The sequence below is a fragment of the Falco rusticolus genome, chromosome 3 (assembly GCF_015220075.1).
Source record: "Falco rusticolus isolate bFalRus1 chromosome 3, bFalRus1.pri, whole genome shotgun sequence".
In the NCBI taxonomy this organism is placed as follows: domain Eukaryota; kingdom Metazoa; phylum Chordata; class Aves; order Falconiformes; family Falconidae; genus Falco; species Falco rusticolus.
In genome coordinates this window covers 33,761,861-33,780,382 of record NC_051189.1, presented here as the reverse complement: position 1 = coordinate 33,780,382, position 18,522 = coordinate 33,761,861, and the positions used below count along the sequence as shown (strand labels likewise).

General features: G+C 40.7%; 1 protein-coding gene and 1 long non-coding RNA gene across 7 annotated transcripts in view; one reads left to right on the top strand and one right to left on the bottom strand.

The window, feature by feature from the left end:
• LOC119145096 overlaps nt 1–6,572 on the bottom strand; it is a 95,075-nt gene extending 88,503 nt beyond the window's left edge. For 2 of the 5 annotated variants that reach the window (XR_005103298.1, XR_005103294.1), the window contains exons 1-2: nt 5,451–6,572; nt 4,493–4,648 (exon numbers count right to left, since the gene is read on the bottom strand). This is a non-coding gene — a long non-coding RNA (uncharacterized LOC119145096). The remainder of the gene's footprint in view (nt 1–4,492; nt 4,649–5,450) is intronic. The other 3 variants (XR_005103296.1, XR_005103295.1, XR_005103297.1) reach the window with 3 other exon arrangements.
• A 480-nt stretch (nt 6,573–7,052) lies between these two features.
• The window catches only part of WWP1 (WW domain containing E3 ubiquitin protein ligase 1), a 63,907-nt gene continuing 52,437 nt past the window's right edge, over nt 7,053–18,522 (top strand). For both annotated transcript variants that reach the window (XM_037381190.1, XM_037381189.1), the window contains exon 1: nt 7,053–7,173. The gene's annotated coding sequence lies outside the window, so the exon portion shown is untranslated. The remainder of the gene's footprint in view (nt 7,174–18,522) is intronic.

The window sequence follows — 18,522 nt, the reverse complement described above, 5'->3', positions numbered from 1 at the left end:
AAAAGTAAGCTGCAGCTCGAACTGATGGCTGACTCTGCTTCATTTTCGGCCATGCTATCACAAAGGATGAACACAAATGACATCCACTTGAGCATTTTTACTTCTACTACCTAAATAGGGCAATAAAGGAAAAAGGACATATAGTCTCTTAGAACAACCAGAACCTTGATTCTCTGATTGTGGTCTCCAGACCGCTATGTTTCTCAACCTTTTTAACTGAAGGTTCAATTCACCTCTGGAAGAAAAACAATCTTAGAGACCATCTTGTGCAGAAATAGTTACAATAACCTTCTTTTGCAGACAAATAAAAATAAAGATTAAAAATCTATCCTAATTTTTATTCTCCTCTTCAACTTGCTTGTATGTACGGGAGAATATGGCTGTGCAGGAATTTCTGGTTTTGACTTGCTTTTTGAGTTCCATTTTATTGACCATCTATTATCTGCAGACTATGGGCTGCATAGCATTGCTTTAGGTTGTGCTGCAATTAAATCACATCACTCAGTGAGTACTGGAACTAATGAAGCTTGGTCTCTTAAAGATTTGTTTTTCATGGTTGATTGGCTTTGGTGCCTAAGAATGCAAACTTCAGCTGAAGCCTTCTCTTATGGCAGGCACTTATACGGGCTGGCTGGCTTATTGTTTACTCTTTCTCTCCCTGCTCCCCATTCTCCAGTGGTTAATAGTGTACAATTTAATGATGTAGCTTTTTCTTTGTCTGTAGCACTTCCAGAAGGCTTTCTACTATACCCAGTCATCTATATTTCTCAAAGTTTGTAAGAATTTATCAGTCTTTGTAAGACATGTTTGAAGTTGGCTACTCAACTCAAAAAACTTATTAGGGAAATGTAGGCGTAATTGGTCACCAAACACATACTCAGTAAACATGTATCTTGCTTCAACAGGAAGTGAGGCTAAAATAAGTTGCCATAGTCTTGATTTTTATTTCCAAGACTCATTGTCCATTTGTTGGAGAGAAAAAAATACAAAATCTTGCTACTGATATACAAACAGAACAAAACAAACCATTCCCCTCCCCTTACTGAAATGCCCTCCCCATACTTCATGCCTTTTAGTCTCTTCCTTCCTCCAGCACCAAACTGAGGTGCTATGCTCCCACACTCTTCTGTTGCATACCACTTACTCTCAAATGCTAGGACCAGGGTCCCTCATCCTTCATGACCTGCCTCTATACTCTGTCTCCTCAGACATCTAAGTCACGACCAGCCTACTCATTATCTGCTCCCGACTTTACCCTATCTTAGATCCGCTTCCAAGACAGAAGGGCAGGCGTGCTTCAAAACAGTAACCCTGTATGAAGCAAGGGACTTCAAACAGTGGCTCAACATTTATTTCCTACAATTTCAAGAGAGAAGTGAATTTACAATAGTACATTTCACTCTATTGTTAGTGTGAAAATAGTACTTGATAAAAAGGTAACCGTATGCTTTGTCTGCTGTTCAAATACATTCTAATATGTTCACATAAAATCTGAGTTTTCTGAATTTACAGAAGACCTTGCAGTACCAGACTTAAAAGCAAATGTTTGTGTTCATTACAACATGAGATGAGATGTATTGGTTCGTAATTTTATTTATTTTTTTCCCCACAAAGTAAGTCTTACATACTGTGCTGCTAAGAGATAGCCCACCAGAAACAACACTTGCCAAGTTGTTTTCATAGATTTTTAGGATTTGGCACACAAACCTCTAGGCTTACATGAAAAAGCCGTACATTCATTGCTGATTCACCATTGCCTCAGTGGTGAATAACAGATCTGAAAAGATGACAATGTCAAGGTATTGAAATAATTGTATTTTCCAAAACCAGAGCCATTTTGGAAGATGTTTGTACACAGGAAAGTAAATTTTATGGAACTGTAGATAAAATCAAAGGGGGTTTTATTTACTTTTTTACTCAATCATTCACTCATCCTTTAAATTTACAACTTTTGAATTAATACTTTTTGGTCTAGGAAAAGATTCCCCTTACAATTTCAAATTTATAGATAAAGAAACTAACATCTCAATTCAGAGGCAAGCAATTTTACTGATTTCTGCTAACTGGAGTAAAGTCTTTGCATTGTCATTTTTTAATTTTTCCACAATGCTGCTTAAAAAGCCTAATCATTTAAATGCAATCAAGCACCAAATTCTTGCTAGGCATCAAGTTAAATTAAGCATGACCAAGGTGATTACTGTTACATATTTACACTGCTACATATGCAAAAACCTCATTAAAGACTAGAACCTTGTTGTGCCAGATATTGCGTACACAATAGTAGAATCCATATCTCATACCTTAAATGAGAAACAACAAAGGCATACCTCTGAGAAATGGAAGGAAATATGAGAGAGTAAATAACTGGAAGGTGCAGTACCCAAGATGCATAACCATTGTACAAATAGAGAACTTTAAATTATATGCAGTAAAAAAATGACTACAGTAGGATTCTACTTTAAGTATAGCATCAAAAAAACCATATACCACCATAAAGACAACCCCCTGACCCTTACTTACCATATAAATAAGATATTTTGTAATGACAATATATATCTAAGGTATAGTTTTACAGACACAAACATATACATGTATATAAATAAAACAGTCTGCTTTCAGAACATAATAATCAGGGAATCAGAGAAATACAAGGAGACTGATGGAATCCCAACAGTGCAGACATTCAGTTGTTATAGGGAGTGTTTACTGTCCTGAAACAGGAGCCAATATTGTGCATTGAAAAGCCATTGGTTAAAATATCTGAACACTGTTGGGAAGAAGGACTAGAAACCAAAACTTTCCAGCTGTTCTAGCTATGTTCCCTAATTGCTGAGTAGTCCGGCAGTAGTCTCACTACTTCTGTGTGCCTTCGTAAAGCTGCGCAGAGTTGGAGCAGGAGAGATAATCTTGATCCCAAATCAGACAGTACTTATTCGTCATTGTCTGCCTTGAGAGGAGAGATTGGTTAGAGCTCAGGAGGGCACAGAATACAGGTCTTCTAGGTCCCAAGTTCTCTAATCATTATGATACTGTAGGCCTGGTGATAACTGCTACCATGTTTCCCTCTTCTGTCCTTACTGCAACTTTTATACTTTGTGTTGACTTCCGTGTACTGGATATACCCTTAACCATGCCCGTCTGATCCACCCCTCTGTGGATTTCAGATGATACACTACCCACCATCTGGAACCCAAACAAAACAGGCATAGGTCAAGCAGCAAATCTTTTGCTGCAGTGAAAACACCAGTTGCCCACTGCACATGCTGACAAGACACTAAGTATATCCACTGGTGGACTTAGGTGATGACAACTACAGAGTTTGGTGGCTTGTGCTCTTGAACGTAGAATTTAAGTTCTACCTAAACCACATTTCAGGTGCCTAAATGTTTGTTTTTGTTTTTTTTTTAATACGGTCCAAATAAACTTATCCATGAGTTTTGTAATAATGGATCTCCATGTAAAAAATAACAATTACCAGAGAAAACCTCCCTCTGCTATCATTAGATACTGTTTTCTGGATTTTTCACAGTCGAATTAGGGCTGCATATGCAACCAACCCAACCACATGCATTTAGGACTTGTATTATAAAACTCTGCTCATTTCAAACAACAGAAACCACACGTATACACAGACTAGTTCTGCATGCCTTTGCTCAGGTGAAATCAGCTTGTATTTGGGTGTTTAAAGGCAGAAAGATGTGGTTTCAGCTTTGTCTTTTACCACTGTGTTACTGTTCAGTAAGTTGAATTATTAGACTCTCATTTTTCCATGGAATTTTTAAAACTACTCTGTAACATGAGTGTAACATAACATATAAGATGTTTGAGAAATTAAAAAAGAGCAGAAATTCAAACAGATGATATTGTATGGTAATTTTAAGTCCTACTAGAGACATTAATTTACAGTTTTACTCATTCACTTCCTATAAAGTTCTAGAAGAGTTCTCCAGAAGTATAGGTTGGGCAACTACAGACGTATAGATTGAGCCACTCACATAGACCTTCCAATTAAAAGCTAGCAGTACTCACTGCCGGTGCTCTGTGTGCAGTTACAACAGCAAAAACGTTCACTGAAAAGAAGGAAAGACACCACTCCAGCCAGTGGATACTCTAGTCTTCTATAACCTAGATTTTTCAAAAGCCTATCCTAAATTCCATGCTTATCAAATGTACATTGTTCAGCCATGCCAGAAAAGATCTATTAATATCTAAGGATAAAGTCAGTGTATTCTGCAGTCTATTTCATAAATATCTACTCTGAATCTCAGTTCTCCAAAAGTCTCTTCTCTTTGCAAGGAAAAAAATGTCAGAAATACACCCAAGGAGACACCGATAAAAACTTTCAATAGGGTTGTAAATTACTATCTCAGGAATATTGTGTACAGAAGCTACTCATATTTATTTCAAATAAAATCTTCATGCCGACTCTTTTGCAAAGTTCCAACTTTCGTTGATTTATGTTTTGATATGTTTGTGAACTATAAGACCTTACCTGAGGTTAACAGTGTATTTCAACCCTCTAAAGAGCAAAGGTCTGAAGCAGTGAGGCAACCAACCTGTATTAATTCCTCCTAGCCTTCAGCGCTGTATGACAGAATCTGCAATCTTTACTGGCTGCAGCACAGTAGAAAAAAATAAAGGTGGTTATCTGCAAAATGAAGAAAACTGTGTTTGTACTTTTTCAGATACTTAACAAGTATAACTCTTAAGTATAACTTCAATGTTTTCAGCAAGTTTTCAATGTATGGCTTCTAACCATTACCTATGTATTTATTACCTACCACCCTACAAGTAGTTGGAAAAAAGCAAGAATCTTGAGGTTTTACAAGACATTTAAAACCAAACTTGTGACATTAATAAACTTGTGACATTTTGCATTCATAAGTGTATCAAATGTCTTTTAAGAGGGAAGAATACTTGGAATGTCACTGTTCCCCAGGGTAGACAAATGTATGACAAAGCTTGTTTTGAAACAGGGAGGAGGCAAGCCAGAGAAGCCCATAACTTGTGTATAGAGTATTGTTTCAAGTCACTGTACACTTTTCATACTTTGTAAGGCAAGAAAGAAGCACTTAGAAATTTTACAAATATAATCTGTTACAAAACAACATTCATACTTTTCATGAAGTTATCAGTATCAGATTACTGATAATAGTAAAAAGTAAAGCCTAGAAGCAGAGAAATTAATAGCTTATGCAAAGAGCAGAGATAGAAAATTTGCCATTTACATCTTTATCTGCCCTTTGCTGCTGGGAATATATAATGCTGCATCCAGTGGAAAGTTCCTGCGTTTTTTCCGCATTAAAATGTGTTCCTAGGTAAAGGTATTGGTATTTTTTTCTCTATATTTCAATTAGATTGCTTTACACAAAAAAACCAAACAAGCAAGCAAGCAGGAAAGAGAGATGGAGTTTACTAGCAGACTCTGGAAACGCTACCAAAGGACTTACTTGGAGTAAGTACCTAATTTTGGACAATCTCAGAACAAAGGCAGGACTTCAGTTTTCTTTTAAGTGTAAGCTTTAGTTGATGTACAGAAAACCGTTATTTCTTGAACTCTGCAAATCAGATGGATTAATTAGGTTGCTAACTGTAAACAGGTAGTCTTATGGCCCACGATGGATGTTGCCAGTGTGCAGTTCACACGTTCTGCCACGATCGCTGCATGTAAATACGCCAACTACAACAGTTTTCAGGCCCTTGTACCCAGTCAAGGGGAGACTGGTGGTGTTTTCTTGTAGAATAGCCAAAGATACTTCTTAAAGTTGAACTGTGTATGTTTCTTTCCCTTCCAAACTTTGTGGTTTCCTTATAGATTTTCTATGAAGAATGAACAGGTTGGAAAGCTGCACTTTTTAAGAGCTTCCCTGTTGTTTCCTGAAGGAATTTACATGCCCAAATCGGACCACTGACCCTCCTGCTGGTTTTTAAGAACCACAAAATACCAGACTTCGCTGGGAAGTTGCTCCAGGGTCATATACTGTAAGCTTTTGTTCTTTCAATTAAGTGGCGCTGGACTTTCTGAGACAACCACCGAAACGCCTTATTTACGCCCCAAAGCACAGGCTACCGCTGCCTCCGTGGCATTAGGTTGTACGGTACGAAGCTGAAAGCTTCATTAGCCTTCAACGTAGGACTCAACTCACCCCTCACACGGCTGTGCTAACAGCACCCCGAGGCCTGTGAAGCTGTGCCTTTCAGGGGAGGGCAGGGGCAGCCGGCCCCCGCCCCAAGGTGCTGCGGGGCCCGCGGCGAGGCGGCCGGGCCCGCCAGGCGCCCCTGTCAGCGGCACCACCGCCCTGCCGGGCTGCGGGGAGCTGCCTCTCCCCCGCCTCCGCCGTCCTCCTAGGTGCGGGGGAGCGTAAGTTACTCGGGGTGGGGGCCAGGCGGCAGAGGAAGGGGGCAGGCGGGCGGACACCGCCGGCCCCCGCTGTCACGGCCGCGGCGGAGCCTCCCGGCGGGGCCGCCCCGCCTGCGTAGCCCGGGAGGGAGGCGGGTGAGGTAGGCACCCCCCGCCTTTATCGCTCGCACACCACCGGGGCGTGCTGGCTCTCGGCACCGCCGCCGTGGAGGAGCTTTCTCGCGGGGGCAGTGACTCACAAAAGCCTTCCTTATCCTGCCCCAGCACGCTCTCCCCCGCGGACGGCGCCCCGGCGCGGCAGCCCGGCCCCTCCTCCCCCGCCTTCGCAGAGGTTGATTCAGTCCGCCCGGCCCTTCTCCCCGCCGCAGCGGCCGAGTTGGTTCAGCCCGGGGCAGGCGCTAGGAATAAGCCCTGTCCCCTTTGAAGAGCCTCGGTTCAGCCTCTCCTTTTCCCTCCCGCGGCTGCTGCGCGCTACTCCGGTTCCGACTGGGCCCTCCCGCCCGGGCGGCGGCGGGTCCACGAGTTCCCGCTCCCCGTGCCCGGGGCGCGCGCACGAGGCTGGCTCGGCTGTCGGGGGCGCGCGGCGGCGGCGGGAGCGGCGGCAGCAGGGGCGGCCGCGGCGGGAGGGGGGTTGTTGTGCAGGAGCCGCCGATGCTGCTGTGAGATGGCATCATTCTGCGCGGCGGCGGCGGCGGCGGAGCGCGGCGCGGAGGGGTGAGGAGCCGCCGCGGCGGCGAGGAGGAGAAAAAGAAGAAGAAAAAGGTGGGAGGAAGGAGGAGGCGGCGGCGGCAGCTGTGAGGCTGCGAGCCACGGTAAGGAAACAAAACAGGCTGTGCCGCAGCCGTTTCGCTTTGCGGTCTGGCCCGGCGGAGCCCGACCGGCCCGAGGAGAAAACCGGCTGCCGCTTTTCTCGCTTTTCTTCGCCGCCGTTCGGAAGCGGCGGCAGCGAGGGCAGGGAGGTGGGCTCCGGCTCTGGCCGGCTGCGAGCTGCCCCTGTCACTGAGGGGCGGGGAGGAGGGGAATGGGCGTGGGGGTAAAATGGCGAAGGGAGCCGCCGTGAGGTCTTGGGCTCAGCTTTCCGGCACTTCAACTGGTCGCGCCCCGCGGGCCCGGCTGAGAGCGGGGTGGCGGCTGCTCCCTTTTCGCTGCCCCCGTTTGGTGACTGGAGGGCTGCTGTGTTTCCCTGCCGGCTCCCAGCCTGGCTCCAGTCTGGACAGGGCTGAGGGCCTCCTGGCCCGCACCTGGCGAGGGGAGGGAGGGTCGGCACTTCGGTGAGCTTGCCGAGGTGTGGGGCGGGGGGGAAGAAGAGGGCGAGTGTCGCCGGTGTCCGGTGTCAGGCGAATAACCTTGTTTATTCCTGTCTACGGCCTTTCGTGTGAGGGTGACTGAGGGCTGAGTCCCGACCTGTGTCAACTGAGTGGATTGCGAGAGGCATTAGTGGCAGGGAGAGTCGGGGAGGCAGTTCCACGGCCGGCCCTTGCTCGCTCATCCGCGGGACGAAAGCAGAGAAGGATATTGTTGTGTTTCGGTTCACCTTCCCTTGATGAAATGTGGGGAGGGAGGAGGTGAAGAGCCGTTTCCCCTCTATAATGAATGAGCCGTTGTCACCCCTCACAGTATGTGTAGTGTCTTTTCTCAAGAGGAGGGGGTCACAGCAGGGTGGGAAGCCGTTACGGTTACTGCTCAAGTTATACGTGTCTGCGAAGTCCCTCTGGGTCTTCTTAATGTATGTTTTGCCGAGCAAACTCCGTGAATTCGAGACCTCAAAAGACCGATTTATGTCACTTATCTTTGTTTATGTTTTGGCAAAATGTTACAACTCAGTGTTAAGTGTTTATTTACTTGGTTTTATTTGTAGTTGTCTTATTTTTGGAACAATACCAATTCTCATCCCAGTTTAACTAGGATGATCTTGCTCTGCTTCCAGATCTATAAATGTTTAAACTGTACATCAAAAAGAGAAAAGAACTTAATACTATCTAATCATTTTAGTGGCAGCTCTTCAATGTTTGGGTGGAACTGTAAAAAGAGGTTTTCTTATCTCATTCGTGTTTTCACATGGCCCCTGTGTTTCCATAGAAAATTATCAGGATATTTTGCATTAAAAAAAACCCCAGGTCATCCACCTTTAATTAACACTGGCTTACTAGGTGATACTGTCACAGACTGCAGGTGGCTGGGTCACATATATGGTCACATACGTGAGACAATATGGCCTTCATAGTGATAAGAGTCTCCCCTTAAATTTCATATTCTGGTTTAGTCCCTTTGTGGTATAGAAACAGACTGCTTATTGGTGGGCTGTTATAATGCTTTGCTAACTTGGACTGGCTTTTTTTTTTTTTTTGAAATTTTGTCTTCTATCTTATCTGAGTCAGTGTTGTGTCAAGGTATAAACTGATTTATTATTTCTCATTGACTTTAGCACTAACAAAGACTAAAGAAATTTTTCATAGGAAAAAATATGAAGGATTTTTCATCCTTTTGAGAAAAATTTCACAGTTGTAAAAAAAAAAGCGCAGTTTATCTGGACTCTTGACAAAGATGTTTTCAAATGGGGCAACTAGAAATACTTTCAACTGATGTTGCTTGTGAAACTGTAGGTTTAGAATCATTTTGTCACCTTTTTGGTGCATATTTTGAGCTGTATTTCAAATGTCTGATCCTATAAATGCTCCTAGCTTGAGTAACTTACCGCTATCAGTATTTTTTTTCAATGATACTGTAGAATAATTCCCTTAAATACATAAGTATACTTGAAAAACACGAAAGCAATTTTTACATGTCTGGGACTGATTTAATCTCTTGGGGTGGGACACCTTGTTACCAAAAGTATATGGATTATTTTTGTTGCAAAAATAATTTACATTTGTTGCTAAACATCACTGAACAAAACATTGTAAGTCAGCCTGTGTGTTTTTGTTAAAGGGTTGACAATAAAGTTTAAATAATCACCTGCCCTCAAGTGTTTCTGAAATCACGGGAATGCTGATGGAGTTCAGAGCTAACCCTTTTTCCGGAGTCTGTGAAATCCTTGGAAGAAGGAGGAATATCTGCTAGTTTCATTTTTCTGCATTTCATTTTTCTTCTTAGCTTTCCATATGAAGTTGGAAATCTTGATAAGCTGGAATTTCTACCCGCTTTCCTGTTTTTTCTTTTAATACTTATGGGGAAGGTTTTTGGACACAAAGAAGAGTCGGGAGTAAGGATCTTTGACAGGAAGTTGATACTACATTCAGTTTCTTCATGCTTCAGTTTTCCTATGCCATTAAAACACTAGATTTGAAAACTAAAGTACCATAGTAAAAAAATCATGACCTAAACAATTTTAGTTAATTGGAAATGGCTACTATTTATGCACTTAGAGCAAACACTCATTGTTAGCTAAAAAAACCCCACCCTAATCCCTCCAATAAACCCAAGTTCATTTTAGAATTCAGTTTGGTGAAGTGCAGATGATTGAGTGAGAAGGCTTGGAGAAGGAGTGAATGGAGTGATAGACAAAAATAGAAGTAAGTGCTTGCTGCAAGCTATGCTTAAGTGATTCTGGGAAGTTACTTTTAACTTAGTTAAAAAGACTTCTTTTTATTTCAAAAAGACTAAAGAGGAGTGAGGCTACTGATAAAAACGTATCTTTTTAAGCTAGGTTAGTTCTGCTCTTACCTGCTTCTCCACAGTGTAACATTAATCTAAATTACAAAAACAGAGAAAAAGACTTTCTAGCTCTGCATCAGTTGCATACAACTCAAAGTCGGTAGAAAAGCTGCTCCAGTGTCCCTTCCTGTATGAAAGTGTGTAAACTGGAGCAGAGTTCCCCAGTTTCTATGGTAGTGTCAGACCAACCAAAATCCTGTTGGTTTTGCTGTCCTTATGAAACTTGTAAACCAGAACCATTAGACTCTCCCTTTGAATTCTGAGTTAAGTAATATATAGTGACTTTCTTCTGTATTGCTTTGGTCTATGTACAAGTGCATTCAATAGGATTTGGTTACATCCAGGTCCTTCTTTAAAAGCTTTTTTCCCTTGCATCAGTAGGTCACTTTTTCTGTCCGTAGGTGTTCAGATTTATCACAGTCTGCTGGTGTTCTTCTGTGGTGACATAAAATAGTCATAGACAAGGACCATTGAAAATGTCAGAGATCTCAATTCTGTTTTCTTGAAAGGAAATGATATGGCTGGAGAGAGAAATCTTCTCTTCCTCATCAGCAGGAGTTGGAGCGTACAGAAGAGGCATTCCAAAGACTTGTAGAACAGATCCTATGAGTGCTACACCCTCTTTTTTTTCCTGTAGAACAATGACATAGCATGGTTTTTGCTAAAAGTTGCTAAAGTACCTTTTAAGTGGGAGTATTTAATTGCTTTATGTAAGCAAAAAGTTCTAATTCCTGCTTTTGGGGGTATGTTTTTGCTGTGTTTGAGAACCTAATAGTTTAACCAGAAGCATACTTAAGGTTAGCTTTGTTTTGTAAGTGTAGTGTTGCTTTACAGAGGAACACTAGAGATTCCAGGGAAGCCATCAGCTGTCAGATCAAGTATAGTACGTCAGAATTATTTACCTGGGAGAGCACTATGTTGGTGGTTTTTTGTGTGTTTTCTTTTTTTTTTTTTTAATTTCTTAGTATTTCAGGGAAACCTTTATGCTTGTGTTACATGTGGGTCTTATTAAATACTAGACATGTGGTATGTAGTATGAAGCAATTGGTCATTGCAGGCTTGTATGACTGTATACTTCTGTGGTTCTGTAACAGCAAAGGATTTCTTAAAGTCCCTCTCCCCTTTGTCAATATTGAGGATTGTATAAGTTTGTTATCTAATGTACAATTTGATAATTCAATATTGTCAAAAAAGCACTTCAAAATCCTGTCTAAAGAGGTTATGGATTTGGATTTAATATATAAATTATATGGATTTTGAAGAATAAACTGAAATTTACCTAGCTGGTTGTGTTACTGTTCTGTCCTTCTATTAGGATTTTAGAATTCCCTTGCTGAAAATCATTGTGGAGCTGGAAGAGGACAATTTAAAAAATGATGAGAAGAGAAAGTCACATTTTGAAAATAAACAGCAAAATAATTCTGTTTTACACATGCAAGTGTCTTCACCTTGCAACCTGAAGTCGGCAGAAGAGAGCTCTTGTCTGTGCTTCTGTGAGTTACAGACAAAAATATACAAAGTATGCTTGTGAAGGTTTTTAGTTGCTGGGATTTCTTACCAAGATCTTTTGCTGTAAGCATTTAAATGGAGCAGGAGATTAACAGAAGAGTCCTTTAAAAAGGAAAGAAATGACAGCTTTTATCTGTTCCTCATATAGGTGGGTGAAAAATAAGAGAGAACTTTGGGTCGTATGTGCATTTCAAGGTAGCCAGTGATTTCTCAGTATAAATTAAATCGAAGGAGTTGTAGTTTTAGAATAGGGAAGAGTAAACAGGAATGAAAAAGTTCATAATCTGTAAAATTGCTCAATATAACGGATATCAGAACTGAAATAAGAGCACGTGTCCAGTTTTGAAATGCAGTCCTCTGTTAAATCTTGAGGAAATCACTATGGGGGTTTTTTTCTGTTTGTTTTTTTGTTTTGTTTTATTTAGTTGGTTGTAAGCATGAACTAAAACTGATGAACAGATCAAGATACATTAGTCTTAAAAAATGACCTTGTTTTTACTAACTGGAATTGGCTCTCTTGCTTTTTCCAGTATACACAGTGACATTGAATTATCTGTGTATAAACATAATGGTCAAAAGCAAAATGAAACATAAGAGGAGAGCTAAGTAGAAGATGAAGAACAACAGGATCGCCAAATTTACCTTTTTTATTCCCCTCAGATTAGAAGTGTGGAAGCTATTTTTTCTTAAAGTTCAGTTCCCTTTATTCCTTCATTCTTGGCACACTTTATTTTCCCCTTCCAGCTACCTTCTTACAGTGTTATCTTTTAAAAAAATGATCACTGTCTTAGTAGCTGGGAAGATTTTGGTTTTAAAAGAAAAAGAAAAAAAAGTATTTTGACTTCTGGATGCAAGCTGCAAGAACAGGGAGAAATTCCATTAGTATTGAAAATCTGGTGGAATTTGTGTGTCATTTCAAAGTAAAATAAAATAAATCCTTGGCTGAATGTCTTGGGAGGTTGCTGACAAAGGGATGTCATGGGATGCTGAGTAAAACTGTATTGTTAAGGGAATAGTTATGGGGAAGAAAACTAGTTGTAGTCTTAGTTCATAACATGACAAAAAGACTGCTACTAATAAACTGGCAAAATCTGTAGGTGGTGAAATTATTTAGTGAGTAGTTGAAAACTTCAGAGGGGCATAACGGGGACTAGCTTAATATTTGGAGCTAGATACATTTTTGTGTTAACATACGAGACCTAATGTGTGTTGGAAGGAGCAATTAGAACTATTCATCTAAGTGGCATCTAAATTTAGTATTTGGTAATGAGACCCTGACATAATTATGAATTGTTTTATTAAAGTGCCCCATTAGGGATGGAATAAAAAGTAAATATTGGAATGAGTTAAGAACATAACATATACTAGCTTGTGTAGTATTTTTATATTACATAAGCATCTTTGAAAACTGCTAAATGTTACTATGGCAAAGTGCTGGTGCTATATGGAGGCCTAGCTTTAGCGCTTTTTCAAACAGACTGTTGTGTTCATTTGTTCGTATTCCATTTCTGACCAGGAAAAAATAACTGAGGAGAAGACTATTAGAATAGTACTGCTGCTGTGCAAACAAAATGGAAAATACTGTTTATTTTTAGTGTAAAAAGTAGTGAAGGAAGAGAGGCCTTCAGCAGAGGTGAACAGAACCTTGAACGGAATATGAATAAATTTCAGTCTATGCTTTTCACCCACTGTCATACAACTAAACAGGGAGATGCTAGAGCACGCTGAAAAATTGAGTAGGGTAGTCTATCATGTAATTTTAACAAGATTCAGTTGGGATTGGTGGCTGTGTGATTTAAAATAAGGAATCAAAATAAGGAATAGATGGTTATTCAGAGAAGGAGAAAATCTGTTGGAAAGTACAGAAGTTTTAATAAAGAAGATTACACAGATTGCACTTCAGTGCATAAACGAACCACATTTTTAAATACTTCCTATGAGCAAGTTAGACTGCCCACTACAGCCTTTCTTGGATTTTTTTTTTTTTTTAACTACCAGGGGCAGCTTGCTTTCAGAGTTGGTTGGTGTTCTTGTCTGTTTTGAGTAAATCTGTTATGCTGGTTGCTTCAGCTTCAAACTTTAAAGGCCATAAGAAATGAAAGCTACATTAAATAAATCTGTATTAGCAGAGATCTACACTTTGGGCTTATTTTCCTGCATACTTGAAAATTCTGTTTCATTCCCTTCCCTGTTAAGAGAGGGGGAGTAAGAACATCTTTCCAGATGTTTATTGACACTCCCCCCCCCCCTCCCCATCAGCTTTTGTAGAAGATGTAAGAATAGAATAAAACAACACCACCACTGTTAATATCCATAGTGCATTCCTATCTTGAATGAATGCTTTGTGGGTTTTTTTCATCTTTTCCACTTTGCACCCTGTCTCAAAATGTATATAGTATAACTGGAGAAAGTTCAAAGAAGGACAGCAAGGATGCTGATTTATATGAAAGAAGATTTACAGAATGGCTAAGGTTTCTTAATACTTTGCAGGTTGTAAGAACTGTGTGTTGACCGTTCCATGCAAGTATATACTATGTGAGTAAAGGATGCTGGAAATGCTTTTCCTTTGCTTGTCTTTCCTCTGTCTCTAATATCCTCAAAAGTTCCTCAAAAATCCACATGAATAAGGGAATAATTTTGAAAATTGACTTTCAGTGGGGAGTTGGATGACCTTTTCTGTGCAATTCTTGTAATCACTTGGTTGCAAGGCAGTGTTGTTCTGAAGAATTATTGGTTAATGTTTTTTTAGTTATATAATATAGTCTTTACTTTTCACCAGAAAGGATACTGACCCTCATGAGAACATCTGCATTTCTCATTAATTCCATCTGTTCACCTTAAAATAAAAATAACTAGTATTTTGAACACTCTTTTACTACAAAAATTAAGTAGTTTTCCTATAGTCCACTAATTCCTTTGTAGGGTTGAGTCAAATTTAATATGCAGTGCATTGATGTGGTCCAGTATTGACCCTTGAGAAGGCAAGCTTTGGGCTCTTCTGGTAAGACTTAGGTGTTGCTCATTTTTCCTGTTCTCAACTTGTCATTTTTGCATAGTCAAATTTTGGAAGCAGATTAACTCAGATTAGAATCATATTGGAAAATAAATAGCAGAAGCAGGCAACTCTCTGTTTTAAGAAATGATAATTTATTTATTACCTGGGAGCCTTACTAAGGATCAGGTTGAATTCTGTAGCACTGTAGAGACTGAAAGGCTGTTCTTGAAAAAATAAGTGACAATGCTTGGGTGAGTGCTCTTGGGTAGTAATAGGTAAGATTAGTGCAGTCTGTGACTGGAATTAGGACAGACGTATTTTAGTGTTTTAACACTGCTGAGATTGACAACTGGGAAGAAGCTTGCATAGCACATTTAGAAAAGCAAATATTCAGAGAAAAGAGAGTGAGAACATGCAGTGAATTCTAGCTATACCTCTTTGAGCTATTTTTTGAGTTAGAGTTACTGAGGAGAGGTGCATTGCATCAAACATCTTGCTGTCAAAAAATGTGCAAAGACCCTTTCTGCCACTTTAGCCCATAACACCAAGTAGGTTTCTAATCTCCTCTTCTTTGAATTGTTGTCTTCTACTGACTCACCAGAACAATGGGGAAAGTGGGAGACTATTTTGTGGGGCAGTATTAATGCATTTCCCGCTATTGGAATTCCTATGTCATGGTTTCTTCGTATCTCCACAAAACCAAGGGTGGTGGTGGTGGTATAACAGAAACAGCAGCACTCTTGCTTAACATCTTTAATGTTGTTTTATGTGCCTTTGAAATTTGTTAATTTTGCTGTGACAGCAGTAGAGATGTGCTTACGCTAGTCATGGCTATTGTGACTAATAGTGGTGGTGACAGGCTTGAATTCTCATGAGTGGATTTTATAAGCTACCTGGGCACTCCTGGTATGTGCTCATGTTGCCTGTCTATTCTGAAGGCCATACTTCTCCATTTTCCATATTATAATACGTTACCTATAGAGTTAAATTTAGTATGGAAGTGCCTACATGTAACTATGGTAAGGTGTTCTGTTTGCAGTGTAGGTATACTAAAATCTGCCCATATTTTAGACTTACATCTTAGTATATTAGTGTACATTTCTCTTGATGCAAATCTGCTAAACAATAATTTATATCAACCGTTAGCATTGTTCATAGCAGAAGGCAACCCAGAGAGGCTGAAGACTTGTGTGTAGCTCGCATATTATGTGTTCTGGCAGATATGAAGGCGATCAGCTGAATATTAAAATGAAGGAGAAAATACTTTTCCCCGATTTATTGACATGCATGTTGGACTGTCTGTCTTTAACTACCATTGTTCTGTTCAAGCAACCTGAAAGTCAGTCACTTCATTTGTTTCACTGTGTGTTTGGTCCTATCTGTAATACACAGAGGAGGCTTTGTGATATTTTTCATTTTTTTTTGTATTGTGGTAGGACCTAAATGCATCATCGTGATTAAGATTTGCAAGTGAGGTGTACCTTAAATATTTTGCTGATAAGTTGCTCTGTGGAACTAGGCTTCATACAAATATTTCTTACATCATTACAAATCTTTTCTCCAGCTGCTGTTTTAGACCTTTTTTACTTTTAGTAAAAAAGCCACAGTGCACAGCTTCAGCTCAGACTGGTTCAGAGCTGCGTCTGTGGTGATTGTGTAGCCTTTGGGCCAGGCAATGTGGATAGCCTGAGTTGATGCTGCAGCCCGCAGCAAGCACAAGAATTTGTGTCTTTTTCCTCTACCTAGCTGTTGATTTTTGTGAAGCTCATGGGAACTTAGTGTATCAGAGAACATTGCTTTTCAATTTATTTTTGCTGAATCTAGTGATGAACAGATTCATTTAGAGGGATGGAGATGAAAGGACGAGTGGGAAGATGAAGGTGGACAGTATGAGTCATAAATGTGATGTTTGCTTGGGGAAACCAGGCTAAAAAGGTCTTTTCTAGTCTAAGTGTATGGCAAAACAGAACAGGCAGACACGTGCAGTGGAATCGTAGTCTCATTTATTTGGACCAGTGCATAGCACTAAAAATAGGTTTTTGTAAACCTCTGTAATTGTACTATTTATTTTTTTTCTTAGACCCAAGTATGAGACTGGCAATATGCTGGAGATAATGTATGGATCAGTATTGCATCATCTGAAGCAATGGTCAGTGAACATACTTGAAAAAATACAGAAAATAAAATATTTTTGTATGTAGCTTGTCCACTCATATTGGCATGGAGAGCAAACATTTGTTTTTTGAGGTGGGGGTGGATAGGAACTGCGTATAGGTTGGCTTAAGAAAGATTAATACAGAAATGCTTGTATTAGACCTGATGTGTGAAGAATATTAGAATTTGTCCAAAGAAGGGCAAGAAAAATGTTGGAAGGACTAGAGGGCATAGCTTACGGGGAGCAGCTGAGGATATTCAGTTTGTTCAGCTCAGGGAAGAGGAGACTGACAGGTGACCTCATTGCTGTCTACAACTTGCTCATGAGGAGGAGTGGAGGAGGTGGTGTTGATCTCCCCCTGGTGTCCAGTGATAGGGTATGAGGGAATGGCTTAAAACTGCATCAGGGGAATTCCGGGTTGGATATTGGGAAAAATTTTGCTGAAAAGGTGGTCAAGCACTGGAACAAGCTCCCCAGGGAGGTGGTTGTGGCCCCAAGCTGTCGGTATGGAAGAACAGAATAGAATATTTCAGTTGGTCATTGTAGGTCCCTTCCATCTAGTTCAACTGCCTGATCAATTCAGGGCTGACCAAAAGTTAAAACGTGTTATTAAGGGCATTGGCCAAATGCCTCTTACATAGTGACAGGCTTGGGGCATTGACCACCTCTCTAGACAGCATGTTCCAGTATTTGACCACCCTGTTGATAAAGAAATACTTCCTAATGTCAAGTCTGAACCTCCTCTGATGCAATGTTGAACCATTCCCACGAATACTATTGCTGGATACTAGGGAGAAGAGATCAGTACTTCCCTCTCCACTTAACAGTCAGAAAACTTGCTTTTGGTGCATTCAACTCCAGCATCCAGATCATTGATAAATATATTGAACAGAATTGGCCCTAGAATTGAACTCTGAGGAACACCACTGGTAACTGGTTGCCAACAAGATGTAGCCCCATTCACTATCAGCTGTTGAACTCTGCCCTTCAGCCAGTTCTTCACCCAGCACACAGTGAACCCACTCATCTCACAGTTGGACAGCTTGTCCAGAAGGATGCTGTGAGCAAATCCAGAAAAACTACATCTACTGCCTTTCCCTTCCTCCACGAGGTGGGTGACTTAATTGTAAAACAGGACTTTGGCTTTGTGAACCTGTTGACTGTGCCTGATGGTTGCATTATTCTTTGAATGTCTTTCAATAGTATCCAGTATGATCTCCATAACTTTTCCAGGCACTGAGGTTAGACCAACAGGTCTGTAGTTCCCTGGGTGTTCCCTCATGCCCTTTCTGTAGATTGCAATAACATTGGTTAGCTTCTAGTCAGCAGGGACTTCCCCAGACTTCTAAAGACCTTTGGCAGATGATCGAGAGGAGTCCTGCTATAACATGTGCTAGCTCCTTCAGTACTCCGGGATGAATCCCGTCAGGATGCATGGACTTGTGAGCATTCAGCTCATACAGCTGGTCCCTTACAATTTCAGTGTCCACAAATGGAAAGTCACAGTTTCTACAGTCATGGTCCTCTGACTCGGGGACCAGGCAGCTTAAGGTCTGCTCGTATTATCGAAGACTGAGGTAAAAACCCCACTGAATGCCTCTGCTTTTTCTTCATCCCTATTAGTTTAGAAGACCACCTTCAACAAGTGTCGTTCCAATGTTTTCTTTAGACTTCCTCTTGCTATTACTATACTTAAAAAAGCCCTTGTTATCTGACACAACCCTGGCCAGTTTCAACACTAATTGAGCTTTGGCTTTTTGTGTCTTCTCCCTGCATATATGAACCATGGCTTTGTAATCTTCCTGAAAAGACTGACTTTACTTCCAGAGATCATACATTTTATTTTTC